Here is a 25,089-nt window from a genome sequence, read left to right as displayed (position 1 = left end):
GATAAACAAGTTTCTGAATTTGTAAGTTAATCGGTTCAATCAAGTGGTAACTTAAACTTGGGAGATCAAGATAACTTGATCTCTTGAGAAGACAGGTTTTACTGAAAAGGGCATAAGCTATTTAGTTCCAACTTCTAGCAAGTTCTTAATTAATCTTATCTCATATATGCAATACAGGCGTTTGATCATAAATTACCTAGTACTCAGTATTTTACGCTCACTTAATGTAATTGGTTATGTTTGTAAGTAATTTTAATATTTATAATGATAAACCTTTAATATCAAAGTCTGTCAAGGAGTCAGGTGTGCCTTTTATAACGATTTCAGCATATTGTGTCTAGAATTTTCCCTCATAAGTTACTGGTAGTTACTTTAAATAATACTCAAGCTATGTCTATAGACATATCACAATAGGTGCGAAGCCTAGGAAGTACCAAATGATCTAAATATGATTCTATCATCTTTCTGCACGATTTTTAAAACAAATCGATTATATTCGCTTCAGTTCTAGCACACATTCGATCTTTGTAGAAAAACTAGAAACAATTGCTCACTAAATCAGTTGAATCATCAAAACTTTGGCTATAATGTTGAGCAATTTACACGCCAAATTAATTCGCGTAATTTTTCAGGAAATTGATCATATGCTACGCCGATCACTCGTCGACCTTTGTTATAATACTAGTGAACTACCGCGACTGCATACGTGTTAATTGAGATATTAAAAACAAAAGAAGTATTAACTTTATAGTCAGTGGTAACAGTTTTATAGGAAAATCGTACTTATTACTATTGAGTTAAGGTGCATGACAGTTACCACTGATGTGCAGTCTACCGTACTCCTACACTTTGTATCGTATAACAATTAAGTTCGGACTCAATATAAAAGTCCATCGACAGCGGCGTTCTGAAATCATAGTGTTTCGTAGTTCATCTGTTTCAGTTGAACATACACAAGGCAGCAGGTTCTTAACTATAGGTATACATACAGTTAACTAGGTTTTTACGAAACTTAAGTTACTGACTAGACAGTATAATTATAATAAGGTTTATTTGCATTTGAAGCCGCCAATGATTACATAATTTACGATAGACGCATCACTTGAATGCCAAATTGTTTTGAATACATTCTGGGCCTAGTTCGTCGATAAATATTTATAGTGGAGGCTATAAATTTGGCACAGGTCATCAATCTTTGTGCAATTTGACTGGTACTCGTTTATTGAAGCTACAAAGATTTTAGGAATATTCAGGACAGAATTCTATGTTATTTTTCAAAGACTTCATACTTTCCAAGTTGTCTTACAGAAAGTGTTTGAACTAAAGAAAAATAAATATAATAAAACCCTCTCTTTTTGAAGTGGCCTTTGCTCAACATCGTTCTTTTCCATTTTCCGTTCTATTGAAAATATTCATATGTGACTTGAATAAATCATTGAAGTAATCATATTTTTCTGTAGACCATCATTTATAACACTTAAGTACAAGTATTTAAATAATAATCATCTTATGAGTCGTTTCAATGAACATTGCTATACTTGGTGACTAACTTAAGTAGGTAACCAATTTATCATTGAATGTGATTTGTAGGGTATAGTCGTTAACTGTTTTAAAATTCCATCTGATAAAGCTATTAAGTACAGCTTAAGGCGTCGTCCTAATTGGCAGCGATCGCGCGATGGCGCGATGCGTTTTTCATCTCACGATCTCACTTGCGAGGTTCCGAGGTTCAAATAGTGTCCTATTTGAACCTCGGAACCACTGATGAAATCTGTATGTTTGAACTCATCGCATGACGAGAACGCATCGTGTCATCGTGCGATCGCTGTCAATTGGGACGACGCACATAGGAGTATTTAACCCAAAAAATCGATCAAAAGTCGAATATTACAAAGTATTCATAGAAGGTAGTTTTTGCTACCTGGCAAAACGGTAGGGTCGGGGGGACAATAAACCGCTCGACTCTCTTTTGTTCTTGCTAAAATTCCGTTCACAATCAGTCGTCTTTCTAACGCAAGCTTGATCGCACGAACTTAATACCCAGTGAAAGTGAGTTAACTTAATTGTTAAAAATAAGCGTGACAGTTAGATTACTCGGTATAAATCATATTTTAGTTATGGACGGTGCAGAACAAGGTATGTAAAATTTATATCACTATTTTTTTTGTAATATATACCTTTAACAATTATTTACTCCATCTTTTATGGGGTACATTAAAAAGATGAGTCGATTTTAGCCTTTTCCAATATTTCAAAGTCTTTTTGTTGTATTTCCGGACTTTTCCCGGGTCAAATTCTTTTTTCATCCTGTTGTTAGATATGCATATTAGAAATTTAAAAAGAAAATAGCTGCCAACATGTGCCAAAATGAAAACATTTTGAAAATTAAGTGCATGTGGTATTTACAAAAACAAACTTTATTTTGCGGTCACTTAAGTTAATTTCAGATTTCTCTTGTTGTAGGGTCTTCTGGTACAAAGGTCGTGACGCGAAATTATGTTTTCCGAAAATCGAGGGAATATACTGAACCAGATTTCGGAAAAAAGTTGGATTTATTGGAGTTTGAAATAATTAATGACTCTTCATTCCCAACTGATCAAAAATCATAGTTTATTCAAACATTTTCTCGTCTCAAGTCTGAAATGAAGTCTAAGTGGCAGACAGCAAAGCGAACAGAAAGTGTATTTTTGAAAAATTACCATGATTGGTTACAAGGCACTCTTGAAATACCGAAAAAAAAAATAATATTGAAAAATCCCCGGGTCGGCCAAGCAAAGAGTTCGCGGAACTAACAGACTGCAGTAAGCGTCGGAAGACATCACATTTACGAGGCAAAAATGAAGCAGATACACTAATTTATGCAGGTCAAATGGCGCTTCGTGATAAAGGAAATGTGGATGTGCATACGTGATAAAAGATATTATGGCATCCCCAGCACGTGGTCGGAAATATCGTGAAGCTTTCAGAAAGAGCGCAACTCCTGAAGCAAAAATTAAGCAACTATCGCCAAGTCAGGCTTTGTCTATATTTGTGGAAGCTGCATTAACAAGAAAGCAGTACGAAATAATTAGAGAAAGTTCTAAAAAACTATATCCGTGCTATTCCATTTTACAAAAAGCAAAACAAGATTGCTATCCAAATGCCGAGTCTTATAGGGTCACTGAAACGTGTGCAGAAATTCAGTTACAAGCATTATTATTTTAATACATGGGCCTACAGTTATTAGACACGCCATACTACCAATAGGGGCCTTATCAGAAGAAGCTGCAGAGGCTCGTAATAAACATTTTCGAAAATTCAGGGAACAATATGCAAGAAAATTCAGTAGAACTGACTGTAATATAGATGTCTTAAATAGATTATTATTAACTTCAGACCCATATTTGACAAGTATTAGACGAAAAGTGACTAAAAAATCAATAAATTTTAAACTAGAAACTAGGGAAATGTTAATGTCCTACGAAGTTGATAAGGATAAAGAGAATGCAGAAGATAGTGAACATGATTCAGATGAAGAAGAGTAGTTATAAGCGATTTAATTAATTTAATAATGTATTAGTTTATAAGTTTTTAATTAATACGTCTAAATTGTTAAAGATTGCAATAAACAAATAGAGACAAATTATTTTTTTTACACTTATTTCAAATTCCTGTTAAAAAATAAATCAAAATAGTTTTTTTTTTACTTTTTGAGTACATTTTAATGCCAATAAATAAATTATAGCAGATAAATAATTTTGATCGACTTTATTGATCAAATACCCCTATGTGCGACGTCTTAGATGAAAAACGCATCGCGCCATCGCGCGATTTCTGCCAATGAGGGTTTTCTCTCTTTTTTCTGCCACCGGGTGGCGCCACGTATGCGTCTGGTCCAAGCAGCTGTCAAATAGTATGGAATTGTAGGGTCCGAACTTATTGCTTATTGAAATTCTATTATATTGGAAGTGTTTATTGATTTTATTATGGACTACGGTCGGAATAAGGTTTCCGAACTAAAAATTGAGCTCAGAAAGAGGGGTGCAAAAGTCACTGGTACTAAGGAAAAGCTCATTGAAAGGTAGATAACGTAATGTACTAGAATTTGTTTACACAATATGATTTAGTTTTTTATCTACTCAACCGCAATTGTTAAACAATAATGCACTTCTTTAATTATACAATAAAAAATCACAAAAATCGTTCACGGTTCATAGTAAACAAAAGCACTTTAAACGGTACCTGGACCTGACGACTCGGTGCTGCCACCTCGTGGACGCCATTTTGGAAAACCCTCATTAGGACGACGCCTAAGAGACCTTGACTTTACATGCAGTTTATGAATTGTCAATAAATCAAACATTAACCATTTATATCAATTGGAATAAATATTACACTCAGTACAAGAAACGTCTAAATACTTTTTTATTATATTGAGACACGGGTACTATTACCTATAGGCAATGATTTTGTACAGCTTTATTCAGCTATTTTAATAAAACATCAAAATTTATTGAATTACGATTTATTATGAGTCTAAAAGTACCACAAGTAGGTAGAACATACCTAAATAAAAACAAAACGTAAATACCTGTAACTGCTTTTATTTTGTAATAGTCAAGGGCCTTTGGTCGAAGTCCATATAAAGGTAAACACTGACTTGCCTATACCTTATGTTATAAGTAGACGGCAGTACTTGATGCTCTCTGAATGTTTTCTACGTAACATATTACACAATGTACAAATGATACAGGTCAGTCAACACCTTTATTCTTACTTCTGGTTATATTATTATTCCACTACTTATTCTCAAAGATAAATAACTTTGTTTTATTAATTAGATGAAGGGTTTTTGATAACGGAAAAGCCTTCAATTTTTTTGATGGATTTAGTTAAAAGATAAACAAATACTTTTGAATTAATAAGAATGTATTCTTATTGATCTAAACGTAATTAATAAATGATTCAAAAAACTACGCTAAATCGGTAGGGGTTCGCTTATTCCCCTAAGTTTGTTAAGGTTGAATCTCGGACCCTTTTATGTCTGGTTTTCCATTTCATTTTCCTCAAATATCCAGGTTATTTCTGAAATTACGTCCGACATTGACAATATCGGTAAAAATAACCGTTCTAACATAGCCGCCAAAGCAATTGCTCTCAATAACATATGTATATGCGTAGCCGAAACATTCATAGTTTTATTTTGATTGCATGTAAAATATGGCGTGTTTTATGAAATAATCTGATTGTTCGAACCTACATTGATCGGTTATCTAGATCTGTCATTGTTTCGGATCGACATCGCATGTTTATCCGACTGCGATCGAAAAGTAAGCAAGCGTGAAATTGTACCATGATATTTACCTCTATAGTACATGCCTATGGGATATTTTTGCGGTTATTATTGTAGATACCAAAAGGACAAATGAACAAAACAAATGAATGAGTTTGAATGTAAAAATTCAAATGTAGAATGTGTCAAATAACTCTCATGAAAATGTTTTCCAAAATCCATTCGTTTTGAACTTTCCGTTAATATGTAATGTATGTAATGTATATGAATCATGAATTGAATTTTTAACATTTCTTAAAGAGCGACCTTCTGCAAATAATGACATTAAGACATAATTATGGAAAAGAGTGAAAGTGACTCCCGTTATTATTAAATTGTCTTAACTAAAGGTCATGGAAACTAGGCATCGAACTTTATTCCGAGACTTTTACGAAGTTTTTTTTTTGTTTATAATTATGACGTCAAAATACCGAAAGGCGTTGCCCTTCGGGGAGCACTAACCAACGACTGGTGACAATTAATTACAAGTTTATATGAAAACTTATAGCGCATTAATTACTTCCCTTGTTTTGAGCTTCCGTGTAAACTTAAACTAGCTGCTTCCTACGGCTTCACCTTTGCATCTTGGCACAATTTCCAGCAACCAGTAAATATCCGACAACCATCACTACAATCCCCAACCATCTTCACACCAAATGTCATTTCAATCGATTCAGCCGTTTTGCCGTTAAAGCTTCAACCAACTAATTTGCGCATTCATAGTTAGGAAGTAGGTGATTGATATCAATGAGTAGAGTTTACCATAGTATCATACTTCATGGTACCATAGTGTAGTGTCTTGTTTACCTTCGATAAATATCGATTACCCAGTAATGTCACCAGTCGTCCTTATTAATCGAATAAATACGAGCAATCGAGTTGAGGCGAAATCGGCACGTATTCGAGATCAAATCGAATGGCTGGAATTATTTCAGTTTACAAAGTATAGCCATGCAGATTATTGTGTGGCCTTGCTGAATGTTGATTATTTACATCTAAGGGCTTTTTTAATTTACATTTGGAGTTAATATTAATTTATTTTGGTTAGACATACGCGGTGGTATAATAGTCGAAATAGCTTACATCGTATGACAGGTCTGTGTTATGTTTCTATGTACACAAGTAAGTGACTACGAGTATTTACGAACTTTTGAATATCATGTTTATGGGCCTATGTTATCTTACAATTTACCGCATAATTATTTATTTAGTGTTAGTAGAAGATGCTTATTATTTTTGATTAATTGACAACGAATCAAAGGCATAATCCAATATATGTATTAACACAGGTGCTATACGGATATACCTACAGCAGGCAAGTACTTAAGCTTTCCGCGTAACAATAAAATTACTGCGATTTTTTCAAGTCTGCGAAAATGACTAAGTGTCACTTCTGTTCTCAAGAGCCATTAATAAAAAAGGAGGTTTTATTATTTTATTCATATTTATATAAAACTGTCATCTCCATAAAACATATGTAAACCTTGTAAGAATTTATTACTCCGAGTATTATCGAGTTTTTATATCGGGGACTTTACATTGACAGTACCTTACTAAAGACTCGTGTATTTTTTTTACTAAGCCTAAATGCAAATCAGCTTCTTATAAATTGATGTCTCATTAAAATTCATAAACGTAAGGGTTGACCTTGAACTCGTGTCTTATGAATTTTATCGATATTTAATATCTAATTTCTGCATATTTGTCTCCTCTTAGTTACTTATACACAGATGTTTCGCATAGCATATCGTGTCCTTTTATAACTTATATTTAAGTACATATGTAGTTAATTGTTCAAAGTTCAAAGTCGTCTTCAACATAAGTTCAAGAACATTTGAAGCAAAATATACAAAGAATACAAGTGATGAATAAAGCTTATAACAAAAGCGCTTTACCTACTTCCAATGAACCTCAAATACTCATGGATTCCTTTTAAAATAAATACCTAATGTATAAAAAACAATGCATCTTAAATTCAAGAAATATTCTGCCGCCATCTCACACAATGTAACTTTAATTTCTGAATTCCTATAAAACGAGACATCTTACACAATACATGCTTAAAATAAAAACAACATCAAACAATGCAGTCTGGGATGCGACTGCAGATCCGGATTTATAACAAAAACAATAGTGTTACATAATTACTGGGTTATTACCTAACGGTATGAGTTACACGTATTTTGACGAAGCAAGTACGGCACTTATACGTTAGCAAAACGGAACAGTACGCAATTGTACGCTCTACGTATTCACAGGTATTTGTATTAACGTTATATGTAGTTTAGTTGGGTTTTGCCCGCGAATCTTCATAAAATACAAAGGTACCACTGTTTTAGAAAGGTGCCCTTTAGAAAAGTTTTTAAAATTCTTTGATGTTTCATTATGTTTTAACCAGTGTTGGGCAAAATTTAGTTAACTAATGATTGATGACTAATGATTGAATGTGTTAGTTATGATTGAAGACTAATGATTATTTAGTTTAATCACGAGGTGATGACTAACGATTGATTAGTTTTAATCTTAATCAAATAATCATGATTATTTATTTATGATTGATATTTTTTCATACCGGGTAAAATAAAATATTTTTCTGCATCTTAACAAATATTGAATTGCACACAAAACGTTACTGTTATCGTATTGCTTTAACGATTATAAGACTAACTAAATTATACTTGTATTATTTTATTTATTTAATTATCATCTCAGCGTAACTGAATTGAACTTTATAAACACAAATAATATATTTTAAGAAAGCTATATAATATAGGGTAAGTATAAAGGATGGCTTACCAAACTAAAACCATGGACTCAGACCATCATCCTAAGTAACGTACTGAAGGATTTTTTTTCTCAGAAAAGAAAAAAAATTGGCCTTTCTTTACAAAATTAGCAGCCGACTTTAATATTTTACCTGAACCTGATTCCTTCTGTACTTTACTCAAGATGATGGTCTGAGACTTCGGTCAGCTGATCCTTACACCCTGTATGTGAAGTGTACCAACACCTGTGCATCGAGCTTAGTCATACATTCATGATTAAAACTAATGATTGATGATTTGCGATTAACGAATTTAGTCATACTAATGATTGATCTCGTTAGTTATGATTAAATTAGTCATGACTAAAATAATCATGATTAGATCAATCATGATTGATCAATTGATTGAATAAATTAGTTGATTTGCCCAACACTGGTTTTAACATACTGAAGATTGCCATCTTAAGAAAAGAATAGGACCCTTGTAAGCGTCACGCATACGGTGCAATCACACGTGAATTGACATTCGTGTGATATGAAATGCACAATTTTTTATGCATTCTCTCTTATTTTTTATAATTATATTCTTATTCCTAACATGATGGCGAATAAAATTTCCTATTCTACAACGTCAAATTAATTAATTAATTAATAAATACATAAATGCTGAGCTATTTTACAACAATTCACAATATCAAGGCAAATGAATGAAAAATACATATTTAATAATAAAATGAATGGTAAATAAACACAAGTCATGCAGTTATGGAAAAAAGTTCGCGATCCAAAAAGTTTTTTCCCCGAAGTACCGTACTGATTGAATTAACATTGATACAAAACGGAATCATAAGCCCGTTACTAAGGGTTCTGAGAACATTCACTTTATGTATTTTCAATAAGACCATAATTAAGGTAGGGGATACCGTTAAAGGAAAATTCGTTAAAATTCATAATAAGCAAATTATTAATAAATAGACAATAAACCAAGACTAAGTTAGGGTTAATTTGGGAGGTAGACTTTAAGGAATATCTCAGCCTGGTACACACTTTGAACTAGAAATTTTACAGCAAATTTTAATAAGGAAACTAGAAATTTTTTCACCATTTATCTACCTCAGGCTCGTTTCTAACATCATCAGAGATAATGAAAAATAGCCACGATCAAATATTTCCATATCTAACAAATCAGAGATTTTTCCAGTTTTCATTTCGGAGTTCGAAGTTCAAACGCAATAAAAGTCTAGAAGAAAATATTCCTCTTATTTAATGGCTGCCAGTCTTTTCGCACGAACGATCAAATAAATACTGTGAGCAGACGGACATTGTGATCTTATTTCGCTATTTATTAAGCAATTTGAACGTTCACTATGTTGCAAATAAACTAGTCTTTTAAAATGTTACCTGCCAGGTATTGCTTATTTGTATAACTTGATATTTGCTGCGAGGTTGTGCAGAGAAATGTAAGTCTTGTATGAAGAGAATGGTCAAATAAGGATAATGTGCCAAATATCATGTAAGAGATTTATATTTATGGATGTAAATTTTAGGTAGAGGTGACAATGAATTTAAAAGTTCATTAGAGTTTAATTATACATTGCAGTAAACATTTCGTAACAGGAAAATTTTTGCTATGTATGAAAAATATTTTATCGTACCATAAATCCGTAAGGTTAACTTAGTTATCCTTAATTGTAAGGAAGAAAGTCATCTTTTCCTTTAATATCTGGCAACTGTAATCTACGTCATTCTTATGTATAACTCAAAACTATTGCTTTTATGAAGTAACAGAAAAGTTAACTTAACTATTTAACAGATATTATACAAATGTTATGCTACGATCATTTTAGCGGAAGAGAAATGCGGGGTCAAAGTGAATCAACCTGATTGGCTAAAATACTTAAATACATACTTTTACTTGTTATACACACAAACAGCTTAGTTTACATGTATGCAAAGATCGAAGTTATTTGACGCCCACTGCAGAGGCCGTTGCAAAGTTCATTCACTTTTACGAAATTGCATAACGATAGAACGAAGTAAAGTGCATTTTAAATACACGTCTGTGCAGTTTATTTCATTTGCAATAATTATTTAAGTAATATTAACCAATTTTAATCAGAATATTCAATTTATATGTATTAGGTATTAATTAGCAATCGAGATATTCAGAAATTGATTATTTTCGCAAGTACGGCAATAGATGAGATTCGTTCACCCACCATATCTTTTTGGCTAATTGGCTCATTCTGATACATGATACTGAAATATCAAAACCTGAGGCACCTTTGCACTTTCCTTTCTCTAAACCTTACCGAGTTTTAGAGTTATTTGATTACATTTGCAGAACCGTAAAATTATTCAGCTGTAAAGTTGTCAACGTAGGTGTTTCAAATGGTATAAGATCAAGAAAACAATGACACTTGTCTTCTAATTTGAAACTGCAGTTAAAACTTGCTTCTTTACAAAGTTGTGTAGATTACTCTTTATGCAAAAAAATCTCAGCTAAGAAAAAAAAAGCGGGATGGACAGTGGACACACTGGACAGAGCAAAAAAATCGGAGCCGTCTTTACCTAAAAAGGAGTTTTTATTCTCTCTACAGATGCTCCAAACATTCGGTAAGAATCGGAGGCGATCTCTCTGAATTCACAACACCAACCTTGATTCGCGAAGTTAACGTTTTCGAAACAGGTGTGCGTGTTCTTAACTAACCAATCAGAATTTATGTAAGACTACGTGACCCGGGCACCGATGTTGATGTATTGTTCCATTAATTGTATGGGACATTACAAACCTTTATGGTATCTCTACGTATTTGTATTGTTACGTTATAGCTATTAAAATTAAGAACTGGTTGACGGTTGACATTTTGTTTTCCAGTGTCTAGCAATTGTTTAGCATTTCTGATCTTGTTTTGATTGTAGTTTCTATTTAAAAGATGTTTGTGATGATTCTGCTTCCTTAGTAAGATTAAAGAAAACAGAAATTTATGTTCTTTTGACCCTGACCTTACTTTCTGTGACGTTACTTAAAATTGCATCATATTTAGTTGCGTTTAATTGTTATATTGAACACTGAATAACAGACAAAACAACGTTGGGTGATATTTCGCTGATACAAAATATGTAGTAGGTACTCTACATCCGTTCGATGGTTTGATTTCGCTAGGAAACTCTTTATCAGAAGTTATGATCTATCAAACTGTCCGTATTACACCGTCTGTTTTCAAACAGTGTAAAGTTTAAAGAAACCACGTGACGGCTGTATTCTCTGTTCACCTAAAGCAGTGTACGGTGTACACAATTCGTTTCAACAAGTCACACAAGATGTTTTAGATGCCGAATTTCATGCTTCATCAACTCCAGCCAAACCACGAGTCGGTCAGGTGGAACAAAAACATTGCTATAGGCTTCGGAACATAGACTCTTGCTAATGAAATAGTCACGAATGTCATTAAATGTCATTTTGTTAAGCTTTTAAGCCATTAGCAACGTGAAAAAGGATGTAACAAAAAACATGAACTTTTTTTTAACGGAATACATTAAATATTTTAAAAAGTATCACGATATTACGTATGATAACAGCCATCTTTGGTATTAAAATTCTATGGAGACAAAGCATGCACGTCTTAATAAAATACAAGATTTTACAGTCATTCCGCAGTTTAACAGTGCTAGTCCTCAGACAAAATGAGGCTGAAACATGCAGTTTCCATTCAAATTTAGGATCCATAAAAAATAGACGTCAGCTAACGTCATGATGACATGTATTCCGGAATAAAGACAATGGACAAAAATTACCCAAGTTAAACTATTTAATTCAAGGTGCTTTACCACCAAAATAACTGCACTATGAAGTAGAGTTCAAAATACTTTGGATTCCATAGACAAATATGGACATGCAGACGTCACTATTAATTCATAATTGAAACGAGAACGTTCGAAAGAGACTGTAGGTAAGTGACTATGTCTAGTGGCTATGACATATATATTTTTTTAAGTATTTTCTTTTGGCACCCTGCATATTCAGTTTTAGCACGCCTTGCTAATCAGTCACCCATACTTTGTACTATTCTTATGTAAATCTTTCCAACGTGAAATACGCACAAAGAGCTACAAATGTTTATAACGCAAAGTCAAAACTTTTAGGACTTTGGACACCTTTGTGCACAGGGAAAAGGCATCGATGGGTTAGCAAAAAAATACTCCTTATAGTGGCCTTTTTTGACTTTGCAGGTAAACACGTGCTATCCTACCCTTAAATGTTTTTTACAAAAAATCTTTTGTTCGACAGGTACCTGTCATATAAGAATAGATGTCCAAGGGATGATTATTTCTATGGCTCAAGATACGGACTTCCCTCGTGATTCTAGATTCGATATGGACCCCTATTTATTGATATTGTTATTAATATTGCTACTTAATTTAATCGACTTTCTTGCAACTTATGAAAATAACTAAACGCTGATAAATAAAGTCATACTTCTTTAATAAATGAGTACTTCAGGTTAAATTAGCGACTTTCATTATTATACAACGGGGTTTTTGAATAATTAAAGAACTAGGTACAATTCCAGGAATAAGCATTAAGGCCTCGTAATTAGTGTATGCTTTGCATAATTACTTTAAGTAATTGTAATATTGTGAATTAAAAGTAGGTAATTAAAATTTGGGCATCCGCAAATCGGCAATTAATGATGAAAATTAGCGATTAATGAGGACAGCTAAAATTAACTAAATAATATGTCGTAGTTTTCAGTTTGAGTCATAGTATTGGCTCGGCTTTTAGTGTCCTTAAGAGTCTCAGTTTACGGTCATTTAGCATTGTTTTTAACTATGTCATAGTTTTCATGACCTTGCCTTGACTAAAATATCTTCGGTTAGAAGCTGTTCTTAACATTTTAGGCTAAGAGAAAGTTGCAACTTGGTTTTTTTTATGAATAAATCTCTATTATAATGTAAAGTTTATAACATGAAACATACATAAAAAAAGTTGTTAGAAGAGTCGTAGTCAATCACAAAGCACACAGCATGCTTTACATGTTTTTAAAAATTTCCTGTGACCATAAATAATATTTTTGGTGTAAAATGCAAATGAAGACATTATAATAAAAAAAACAAGACTTTCAAATGTGGAACAGTGCCTTCTTCAATTGTTTTTGTTACCATTGGTTCTCACGGATCATACTTGATATCACCTACTTTCTTTATTATCTAACTGATGGGATAGAACCACGTACTGTGGTCTCAGGTTTCATATCAAGTGTCTATTACGTAGGTATGCATGTAGTCGGTATGTTGAAATAGACTGGAATCTTCTAAAGGAATAAAAACAGTCTAGAAGTGGCTTTATATGAAGTTGAATTTAGCGAAAACTTTTTTTGTCTCAAAAAATATATGTGCGATCTTTCTTTCGGAAGTCGGTTTAAAAAGTCGCAATAAAAATATAAAGAAAATAAAATAATTTAAAAAGAAATCTCTTAGCTGAAATCAGTAGAGCGTAAGCAAAGTTTTCTAAAATCCTAGATTCTGCACTTTTTCTGCACTTGTTTAAATAGCATTAAAAATAAGATTATGTACCTAGTTAGTTTTTTGGCAGAGTGCATTAGCTTCATTTCAAGTATGGCCGCTCGTGGAGACAGGCACATTATTTTCTCTATAGCTTTGGATGTTATTTTAAGAATAACTTACGTAAAAAAGTCATTCAAATCTCACTTTACTTATAGTGGAAATATCTAGAGGTATATTTCTGTCGCATAAGGATACGCGTAACCATGTGCGCATTAGAAAAGCAGTGAAACTTTTCCTAGCCGTCTATTATGGAAAACCTGAGAAAATGTCGGTAATAGAACGTCATTATGAGATGATTTATGAAACCAATATAGTTTCTTTTCTCCCACACATTACTCACCTTCATTGTGTGATTAATTAAAAAAGAGAACAATTAATTGTTTTTTTTTCTATAGCTTTCTATGCCAATCTCTAGGTATGCGACCGGTATGTAGTTATAAGGATGAAAATTCTGTAGCGTATAGCAGTGATTTTCATTATTTAGGTTTTTATAAAACTTACTTAACTGCTTATTGAATTATTCGAAATAAGGAACAAATTTCAAAAATACCACATTGAACTAGTTACGTAAAAAGATGAAATAAACCACTTAAGATAAAACAAAATTGCGCAGAAGCACCCTACTTATGAAATAAGCGTAGAGTAGGTGACACTACACAAAGGGACTCAATTTACTTGTTCAACAGTCCATATAACTTATTTGTTGTAAAAATCTGATTATACTTTCAAGAAAGCGTGTCAGCACACGTAACAAATTGACAATTATTTAAGCGTATTAAAGTAATTTATCGACATAATTCTTCGAATATAATCAAGCATATGTAAAGGCTAAGAAATTCATTAAACGCAAAATTGCAATAATCCTTAATACATTCGATTAATTTTATTTTGCATGGTTTTCATTAATCGTTTTTCAAGACTGTTTTATTACTCATTAATTACTATATAAGCTTTAAAACACTCTCTCGGTTTATTAATTGGATGGTTGTAAAGTATCCTATATATATGCTACCATAGGAATGTTTGTTATGATATGAAAACGGTTCGCGAAACCCCCGCGAGAAAGTTTGTCTACAACCGGACATTCCGACGACGTATGTTGTAAATAGGTAGCCGTAACGAAACTGCAATATGCAATAAGTCGCCTCGACACCGTTGCCGTTGCCGCAACACACGAACGGATAAACAACTAAAATAACAAAACAACGAAAATTACCTTGGATTTGTAGAGGGTTGCTCCTTAACAAAAATAAATCCTTCACTAAAATATGTTCCAAAACACTTGTATATTTTTTTTCACCTTATTATCAATTCACTGAACAGTTTTCATCGATTCACCTCACTTCATTCGAATACATTTTTAAAATTTGAATATCGAAAAAGGCTCGTTTGTGTGTAGCGGTCGTGTTGCGCGGGCGCGGCTTGCGTGAGTCGCGTTGGAGCGCGAAGTGGTGGCGCGCGAGGACCCCACTACGCCGTCGACTGCGCTGTTGAAACAGTCTCAGATAAGGACCACCTCCACTTACCGCTTCCCGCTGCGAGGGCCCTAATCCTTTATGAGACGGGAGAGGAGTCTATGAACTTTGTCACACAATTTTTTGTCGTATCATTGTCGGTGGAATTCTACGTATTCTCCTTCAATCTTTCGAAATGCATTACGACTTTACCTGGCCTATTATTGTGACGATTTACTAAAGTGGCTAAGATTGTGGGAGTCGAAAACTTGGTCAAAAAGTTCTTTACATGCTTTCTATTGACATATCCCACTTTACGACAAAGGGATATCATAGAATTGAGTTGGGAAATCGAGTCTAATAAAGATATGCTTGAAAACGTGGAAGGTGATCAAGAGCTCGTTTAATGGAAACTGGATACTTACCCTTTGTGGCTTGTTTCCTTTAGTGTTGTCATACGGGCTTTCAAGTGTAGCCCTTATTTTTATGGGATTATTATGCTATGCTAATGAGATACGAGATTAATACTCCGTGATTTAAATAAAAACAGTATTAATCCCTTCAAATCCACTTTGAGGGTCATAAAAATGGAAATGAATTGAAGTGCCTTCAACGAGTTAAGTTATGGAATCTAAGTTTTACTTACTTAAATGTTCGAATAAAAACAAATGGTCGAATCGTGTCTTGTTGACTCCTATTAAATGTGGTTACGTGAAATCGATTACGTCGAAGTCTCGTTACTGACTATGTGACCCATATCGCTCTAAATGCCCACTGATCCACGGTGGAGTCGTAACGTACTTGCGCTCAAACAAGGTAAACTAGTATAGGCTCGAAGTAATCGCTTCATTTCATCATGAGTTCTTCGAACGAACATTTTTTCTAGGACAAAAACAGGTAAAAAAGTGTGGTTATCCGTGTCAGCAACTTCGGAGATTGAACTGCGATAAAACTTATGACAGCTTGTTAAGACTAACGGATTGTACTGTCTGCGGCTATTGTGTATGTCCTAATATTGCAGTGCCGTTTCTTAAAAGGAGGTTAAACGTAAATCATTTTTTCTTTCGGTTCATTTAAATGTTCAGTTTTGTCGCTCTTATATTCTCCCAATCAAAATATTTAATTAAAACACCATTGTAGACGCGTGTGTGGGATAAAGATGTTACCTAATTACCTTCAGGAAGTTCACGAAAATTGCACTTTACATTAAAATGAACCGATAGAAGAAATGAAAAATAGCAAATAGTTTTAGAATGAAAAAGTGTGAACATTTAAATAGCGACGCAAGTATAACTACAGGGTAAAGCCAAATTGATATTTTTATCATCTCATCATCATCATCATCCTCCGAGCCTTTTCCCAATCATGTTGGGGTCGGCTTCCAGTCTAACCGGATTCAGCTGAGTACCAGTGCTTTACAAGGAGCGACTGCCTATCTGACCTCCTCAACCCAGTAACCCGGGCAACCCGATACCCCTTGGTTAGACTGGTGTCAGACTTACTGGCTTCTGACTACCCGTAACGACTGCCAAGGATGTTCAATGACAGCCGGGACCTACAGTTTAACGTGCCATCCGAAACACAGCCAATGGTGTCTAAGATATACTTAGAAAGTACATACAAACTTAGAAAAGTTGCATTGGTACTTGCCTGACCTGGGATCGAACCCGCGCCCTCGTACTTGAGGTTGGTCCTTTACCCACTAGGCCACCACGACTTCTATCTCTTTATCATCTATATCTATATCTTTATCATCTCATCATCATATGGCTAAAAATCCCTTTAGCTATTAACCAGCCTCAATCAGGACCAAAATTGATACAAACTGCGTACATACTCATAAATTTATTAAAAAATCAAGGTAGACAGAGTTATTAAACTAATGCTTCCTCCCGGCATTCGTCAAATGCACTAGGTAACAGTTATTGCGAATTGAATGAAGTGTGACCTTCCTACTTGGTGGAATTGCCAGGAGACTAGGATCTGGCCTTGACTGACACTGTGTCATAATGTTTATTGTAATCGTTGAATCATATTTAATATTTTGTGCACAGGGTCGCGACACCCACGTGGTGTCTTAAGATGGGTGTTCAAACGGTGAGAAAAAAGGTTTTTATTTTCAGTAATTTAACCTTAACCTTTTAAATCTTATAAAAATAGGTAGGTATGAAATTAAATGTTCCAACATGGATAAATTCAACTTTCAGATATTTAATTTTTGAACAAAAAGGCTCTATTAGGAATAAGTAAATTAAAACCCAAAGCGATTTTTAGTGTTCAAAATTCATAAAAATGTCACCTGTGTATTTTTTTATCTCTTGAAATACCTAACAAAAGTTTTATGAAGCTCTACAGAGTCTATTGCAATTTTTTATAAAGGTAATAAAAGTAGATTGGGTAACAATATGCACGAATACATCAAATACTTGCAATAACAAATAAGACCTTTGATCTCATAAACCTGCATAGGTAGTTTTGATGGTGTATTCAATATTTTATTACATGCATATTATACATATGTGTAATATTTTTTTTATTAAAAAAAAAACACGTAAGTACCATATAGGAGACATTTTTCCATAGCTTGTGTAACTTGAAAATTATAAACCGTTTCAGTTCGAAAATCAAATTATGTTTTTTTTTATATATTTCTCTTCAGTACATACATAGTTTACATGTACATTGTACACAACCCTTAACACATCGTTTTGGACTTCTATTATACTATTATCTTAATTCCGAGTAGAGTCGGCGTGGTCGTAAACTTGTGCCACAGAGTATGGAAGCTTAGAGGTTCCACCACGTCAAAAGATAACAAAAGATTAGACTTCAGTTGATTCTACTTTGTTATCTTTTAAGCTATTGTCTGATTGTACGCATTGTCTCCTTTTCTTTACTTAGTTGTGAAAAATTACGAGTACTCTATTGTTGAAAATTGTATATAGAAAGTTATAGTACGTTTTTTGCTCAATTGTAATTATGTAGTTTATACGTTTTTTTGTAGGTTTGATGTTAATTATTATTATGCAACGTTTTATTCTGTAGTATGTGTACTTTTCACTCTTTCTTTGCTTTGCTGTTTGCTACTTTTGTTGAAAGAAATGGAATTCGCTGTACCTACCGGATTATTTATATATTAGCCATTAGTCATTCTCATTAAAATAAAATCTAAGCTTGTGAATCACTTTATTTATAAACACAGTCGTACAAAAGTGGGTCATTCACGTTTCTTATATTATAAATATAAACTATGCACAGTCAAGTGGTCAAGTAACATGGCGAGTAATCGGGGCGTAACCATGTCCCGTTAATATTTAATTTCTTAGCTTTATCCACATAAATATAAAATAATATATTAATGCTATTTTTTATTTTTATGTAGGTAAGTGGGAACTAGTTCCAAAGGCGTTTGAAAGTAGGTTAGTGTCTTTGCAAGAAGTTGTATGAATTGATGAAAGCAGGTAAGGCTCTACTTCGGGCGCGCAGTGTCTATGGCTTTTCATAAACTCACTGCACAGTCAGCAGTATGGCGTAATATAGAAGGATATCCTTTTTACTAAATTGTGAACTTGTTTCTTCCTAAAAATCTTATTCATCATACTTGCACACCATTTCACCAGGTGCTTTAATTCACTCTAGACCACAGATATACCAATAAATACCATCGAAATATCAGAAGTTACACTTAGTAATATCTTCGTCATAACCTCAGACTAGATTCCTAGGTCTATGGTCACTAGGAATCCTGGTATCATGATCGAAGTCTCGATTATTTAGTTATCTGCTTATGACTAGCTTCCGGGCGGTGACCGCGCATTGTTGTGTTACATCATCCTACGTGCTCTTACTATTACAATAGTCTGAGTGACCGTACGACCTCTTGAAGATATCCGACCTGGAGCAAAAGACGTCACAATACAAACTCTAGATTTATATGAAGAGACCTTTAGTATATAGCATGGTCCATTTGTTTGATGGGCCCTCATCCTTAATTGAAATGTGTTAGTCATACTATAGGAAACACTCGCTCGAAAATTGCAATGCTGATACACAAAAATGACCAAAACATTTCCGAGGTTTTTTTAATCGAAAGATTGAATAAGTTAGGTCAATCTGTATTTTAGCGACAGATTCCTATATGATGTTGCATTCGTGTGTTGGTTTCATATTTTCCTTAAAATATAACTGTAAATATAATGAATACTTATTATAACCGCTGCTTATAAATGCATGCAGGTCATAAACTTCGTATTTGGCAACTGCAAAATTAGTTATTTATTGATGCAGTTATTTGCAATATTGTAACATCTAATAAAGAATTGCACAAGATATTGCGATGGACTTGCCTTCACTTTAGACTATCTATGCAACAAATATAATATGTAACACTAGTGATTAATCCTTGCTTCGGTCGAGCAAAGATGTCTCATATATTCTTAGAATATTTAAAAAATCGCCATAACATAGAGTGAGTATTTTTTATAGCTCTGAGCGAAAAAACAGACAAGATATTTTATTTTAGCTAATAAGAGAATCTGATGGACATTTAAATTAAGTCATTAGAGTGGCAAGAAAGCAAGGTTATTTAGCACTACAGTTCTTTTACGATCTAAATTAGTGGCATGCTCTTTGGACAGCTGAAAACACGATAAAAATAAAAGTGGTCGTAGAGACGAATAAATTCTAGGAAGTGCTTTAAATGAGTAGACATTGTTTTCCTGGAGGCATTATTGGACGAGTTACATTGCCGAGTTACGCGTAATAGAAAAAAAATACGTAATAAAAGTTGTGCCTCAACTGGGCAAAAGTCTTCTTATGTTGCTGTTAAATTATAAATGTTAAGACGAGTAGCGAAATTAGTTATCGTTGAAATAAAATTAAAAATAAACTTCCTGGTAAATTTTTTATCCTTTGTTCGATATGCATCTTTGCAATCGAAGCGCAATAACGGTACTCAAGACCCTTAATTCTCAGAATTTGTATGCTTAATGTTGCTCCGGAGCCAAAATCTGTAGGTCAACGACTGATTAAACGAATTTTATTTTTATTTTGCTTCTTTAATTTATTGATTACAAGTTTTGTTGCACTCGAATTTTAAATGGGATGTATTTCTTAAACACGTTGCTACTCACAAGGATTTTTTCTGTATTTACTCTACTCTGTATGTAAAAAGCTTGTGGACTTTTTTTGGGTTTGGACGGATGATTTACGTAACATTGTGTACCTAGTCAAAAAGCAGAAAAAAATATATTTCAATAATTATTTAATTCTTTTTGTAAATTGTGGCCATAATGCCACCTAATGTTATATTGTAGTTTCTTATTTCATCACACTAGAATTACCTGCTGTTTACGACTGTGACCCTAGTTTACCTTACTCTAATGTTTATTATAATGACCATTGACCGTAGGTCATTGCACTGTACACAAATCCTTGTACCTTGTTCAAACCTTTTTTCACCCAGACTCTTTACATTTATGCCGAAATATAGACTTTTTGGGAAGATTTATTAACTGATTGTTCTCAACTTCAATATATTTCGTGTAATTATTATGAAGTTCATATTGGACGATGTTATGTCAGCATATTTTGTCAGCACACTACCACAGCTTTATATAATAGGATTACGAAAATGGCGCGAACGATAGCCTATCGAGGCTGATTCATTAGTGTACAAGCAACGGGTCATTATGGAGAAATGTTCGTTCCATTTTGGGCGCCATTATTGCATGAAGAGTTATGAAAGTAATTGGTGGTTTGTGAGTGCAGTCTCAAGGTCATAATCACAGGTGACCGACATTATTCTTGGCGACAAAACAAACAACAACTGTGTACTGTTGACGACATCGGCCTGCTGTCAAATGTTATATAATTTGGAGAAGGTACTGGTCAGTGCGCTTGTTCAAGGCCGATTGTTAATTTCTTTATTTTTGAGGCCTAGTTTTGTAGAAACGAAACTTAACAAATTAACGGTAGGTAATACCTGGGGCTTTCGGTATACCATGGAAAAGTGGAAAGAGTTATGTTGAGGACTTTTGCAACAGCGGGGGAAACCCTTACTCAACGAATAATATCAACAACCACCGTTAAAGGAAGGCAAAATTACCCACATTGACATTTTATAGGTACTTCCTCGAAAGGCAAGTAAAATAATAAATTAACTGGGACTTTAATAGCGGTACTCGGAATTCTTAATTCTGATACATATACAATTGATCATGACTAAGTGAGGTTTTCAGTATAACACTTGATTCTCATGAGTCAGAACTATTTTAAAACTTAATCCAATCTATAACAGCTATCTTTATTTTGTCAATACCTATGTTTTACAAATAAAAATATTCTATTCTATTCTATAATTTTCTTTCCCACAATTTCCCTTCACTTTTACACCTATTTTCGCTACAAGGAACAAAATGCATGTTCCATAGCACAGACCAAGACGGGTGTTACGAACTAAATCATTCAGTCAGTGCTCACTGTAATGACAAACTGCATCGAAGTTTCTAGACGGTCGCATTGCGCACGGGCATGCAACGTGGTATTTTCTAGAACGATGCACTAGTTGGCACCTAATCTTTTTGGAGACGGACGTTTAAATTGGCGCCGTAAAAGGATAAGCAATGTTAGAGCGATTTGCTGTTGAATAGTTCGCTTGTGGAACTTTTTTAGATGAGCAAGGATAGTTAGAGTTGCCTTAAGTATGTACGTTTTCATCATTGATGTGGTTTTATGATCTTAACTTCTTGTTTAGCGTTACTATTTTCCAATTATGCAAATTAGGTATTAATCGTTATGTCTTATACTTAATTACAACTAAAGGAACAATCCTTATAATACATTACCCTTTTCCTATTACTTAGAATCTATTTTCCTCAAAACAATATTTTCTAGAACTTTTCTTCTTTTGAAATACCATACAACTTTACCCATCTTACGCAAGTTACATTTACACTCATAACACAGTTTTTCCCCAACAAACACCAAAGATTACATATAGCAAACGGATATTACAAGCCATCCCCAACAGGTTGATATGACAATCAAGCGATCAACCGAGATACAGCGGATTCTGTTGCAACCTGAGCGTACGCACACACGCGCACAGTGAAAGTGATCGAGGAAAATCCTGGTGTACGCACCAATGGAACTTGTTCATTTAGCTGTCAGAATAACATGGTCACTTTGCTTGGGACACTACTGTGTATTGCAAAACGTTAAATAGGTATTATTAAGGTGGTTACTTGGTAATATGTGTGAAGACACTCGAGGAAGCGGAATGTCTTGATGGCTGTATTTGATTGAGTGTTGCTATATGCTGTTTTGTGTGGGTAAATGGTAATGTTTATATGGGAAATATGGGAAATGATACTCGGAAAATTGCGAGACAAGTTACTTGTATTCTAGAAGTTGTTGCGTCCTGAAACGTGTAAAAATAATCTTCCTTGGAATAATGTGGGACTACTTAATATGCGATAGGGTAGTGTCCAGGGTCGAAATAATGAAATAATATTTAGTCCGCTTTTTAGATAATCAAAAAATATTGGAAACGTATTTTTTCTTTTTTTAATTAAACATAAAATGACAAAGATAATACACTTCAAAAATTAGGAGTGGGGGCCTTTTACGTCACAGTGTCCTGAAAATTGTAGCAACTTGTGACGTCACACTCAACTTTAACACGCTATATCTTAACAAGTTCTAATCCAATTTAAAAAAGAAAAAATACGTATCGCTTAATTTTGGACAATCTACAAGACGGACTAATTATTATTTTTTAGGAAACTAGCCTATTAACGTTGTAATTAATGGAGAATTGTGGTTTGATAAATATACATAATTAGTTATTACATTGAAAATAATTTGATTAAGGACAGTTAATCCGTTCTTGTGGTTAGTAGGTAAGTTAATTCTGTGTTGTGGTCTCATCAAGTGGAATGGTTTATTACAGTAATTTTCTATATCAAGTTTTATACAAATTCTTTACATTTCAGCTTCCATATTTCAGCTAACTAAAATGTAGCTACTCCAATAAAACCGTCGAACAATTTAATAAGAATGTTTTAGTACGCGTAAAATGAAACGTTATTTGTAAAGTAAACGAATAGGAATTAGAGTAGAGAAATGGTGATCGCACGCGCCGCTGCGCACGCGTCTCGATTGCAAGTGCATTCACGCGCATGCGCGAACTGTCCATATACTCTAGTTTTTCTTACCATAAAACAGTATGCACACTTTATTTTAATGGTCTGTTGTGATGATAATATGCACGTAGATTATGATCTCGTTAGCTCAATATATGCACAAAGAACCGACATTAACTGCCAATTGCACAAAAAATGTATCGATATTGAGAAGCAATCGATTTTACGTTATACATATATACGAGATGTATTTGCCGATATTTTAGAGATCTTTATTACATTGCAAATTGTCACATGGTTAGAGTTTCGTATTTAGCAAAATAAATACCAGAAAGAACTTAAATATCTCTACTTCTATACTACTACAATAAAGGTAAATGATTTCTTTTATATTTGGTTGATAGTGAACCAATTTGAAATATTCTTTCACTGTTGGAAAGTTACACTCTTCCCGAGTAACATAGCCCATTTTATCTCGGTACTGGCAGTGGTTTCCACAGGCCGCGTGTGACGCCGTAAAATATTTGTAGATGGGTCAAGAGCTGCCTTAAAACCATTTTGTTTACAGGAACCGTGCGGAAGATGAAAATAACAAACACAGCTCATGAAATAATGGTGAAATGTTTACATGTATTATACGAGATTAACAAATATTCCGCTATCGGGGTTACTGGTTTAATGTTACGTCATTATTATTTACAAATATGAACAGCGTAAAAATTTGAGAAAGACGATATGGCTGCAAAGAGTGTCTTGGGAAATGACTTCAGATAGGAAGGTATGTAATAAGACATTCTGTATCGACCCCAAAGTCAAGAATTTTGAAAAAAGAAGTTCTGATGATCGCCCCTGTCTGGAGGTCTTCAATTCTAGGCATCCACAGGGAAAAGTCCGGTTAAGCAGTACTTCTTGGCTGAACTGCGAGATGCCATAACAAAAAAAAAGTTTTGATAAGTTGAGGTCCTCTTCCTTTTTTGAAGTCGGTAACTAAGGGTATAGGATGAAGAATGATATACGGCATGATGGACAAAAATATACAAGTAGCTATGGGATAACAATGTAAATTCCCTTTGGTTTTCCTTTTCGGATTTTTAAATAATACAGTATTTTTTATGTCACTTTAAGATGGGCGCTTATGTATACTATGTAATATTATAAAGGGGAAAACTTTGTTTGTTTGTTTGGTTGTAATGGATAAACTCAAAAGCCACTGGACCGATTTTAAATATTCTTTCAGCACCCACGGGACGCGGGTTAAAGGTGAAAGTATGTTCTAGTATAAATTCCTTTTTCCTTATCATCAATATCACAGAGTATTAAAATAAAGATTACTGTAAATTGAAGTAACTGCAAGTTGGTTCGGTGGATGCACCGACTGGCCCGAATTCTCATTGGTGCGTGAACTCGATGCGCTTGCGTCATTTCGGCCATCTGTTTCATATCGACACCAATGTCAGCTGATTAGTCAAACATTTACCTTTCTTTTAAACATAAAAGGTATTTTTTCTAAAATTATGTTTTATTATAATACAAAATATTAAATTATATTAAAAAGAGGTTTCTTTAACATGACTATCTAATAAGTGTAGCCATGTTTTTTCCTTTTTTCTTTAACACGGCTTCGTAATTGTAAATCCGTAGTAAGTGAAACCGTTAGACTATGATTGACGTGCCACCACTGCACACTGTCACGGTAAATATGCTGCGGTAGAAATCGAGTTGATATAGTTTATTTACGTCTATTATATCGATTCTTTCACTACTTATTAGATTTTTAGCGAAACATATTCGGTTATATATAACTTATTTGACGTGTCGGTGCAACATAGGGTATTTTTGTTAATTTTA

The 25,089-nt window shown here is 33.8% G+C and overlaps 1 protein-coding gene across 2 annotated transcripts in view; it reads right to left on the bottom strand.

The window, feature by feature from the left end:
• Window positions 1–15,133, bottom strand: part of Ptr (Patched-related) — a 37,103-nt gene extending 21,970 nt beyond the window's left edge. For both annotated transcript variants that reach the window (XM_021329398.3, XM_021329399.3), the window contains exon 1: window positions 14,860–15,133. The gene's annotated coding sequence lies outside the window, so the exon portion shown is untranslated. The remainder of the gene's footprint in view (window positions 1–14,859) is intronic.
• Window positions 15,134–25,089: the final 9,956 nt, after the last annotated feature.

This window comes from Helicoverpa armigera, chromosome 9, assembly GCF_030705265.1.
Source record: "Helicoverpa armigera isolate CAAS_96S chromosome 9, ASM3070526v1, whole genome shotgun sequence".
Classification (NCBI taxonomy): domain Eukaryota; kingdom Metazoa; phylum Arthropoda; class Insecta; order Lepidoptera; family Noctuidae; genus Helicoverpa; species Helicoverpa armigera.
Note: the sequence above shows the minus strand (reverse complement) of the source record. Positions and strands in the feature narration are given on the sequence as shown.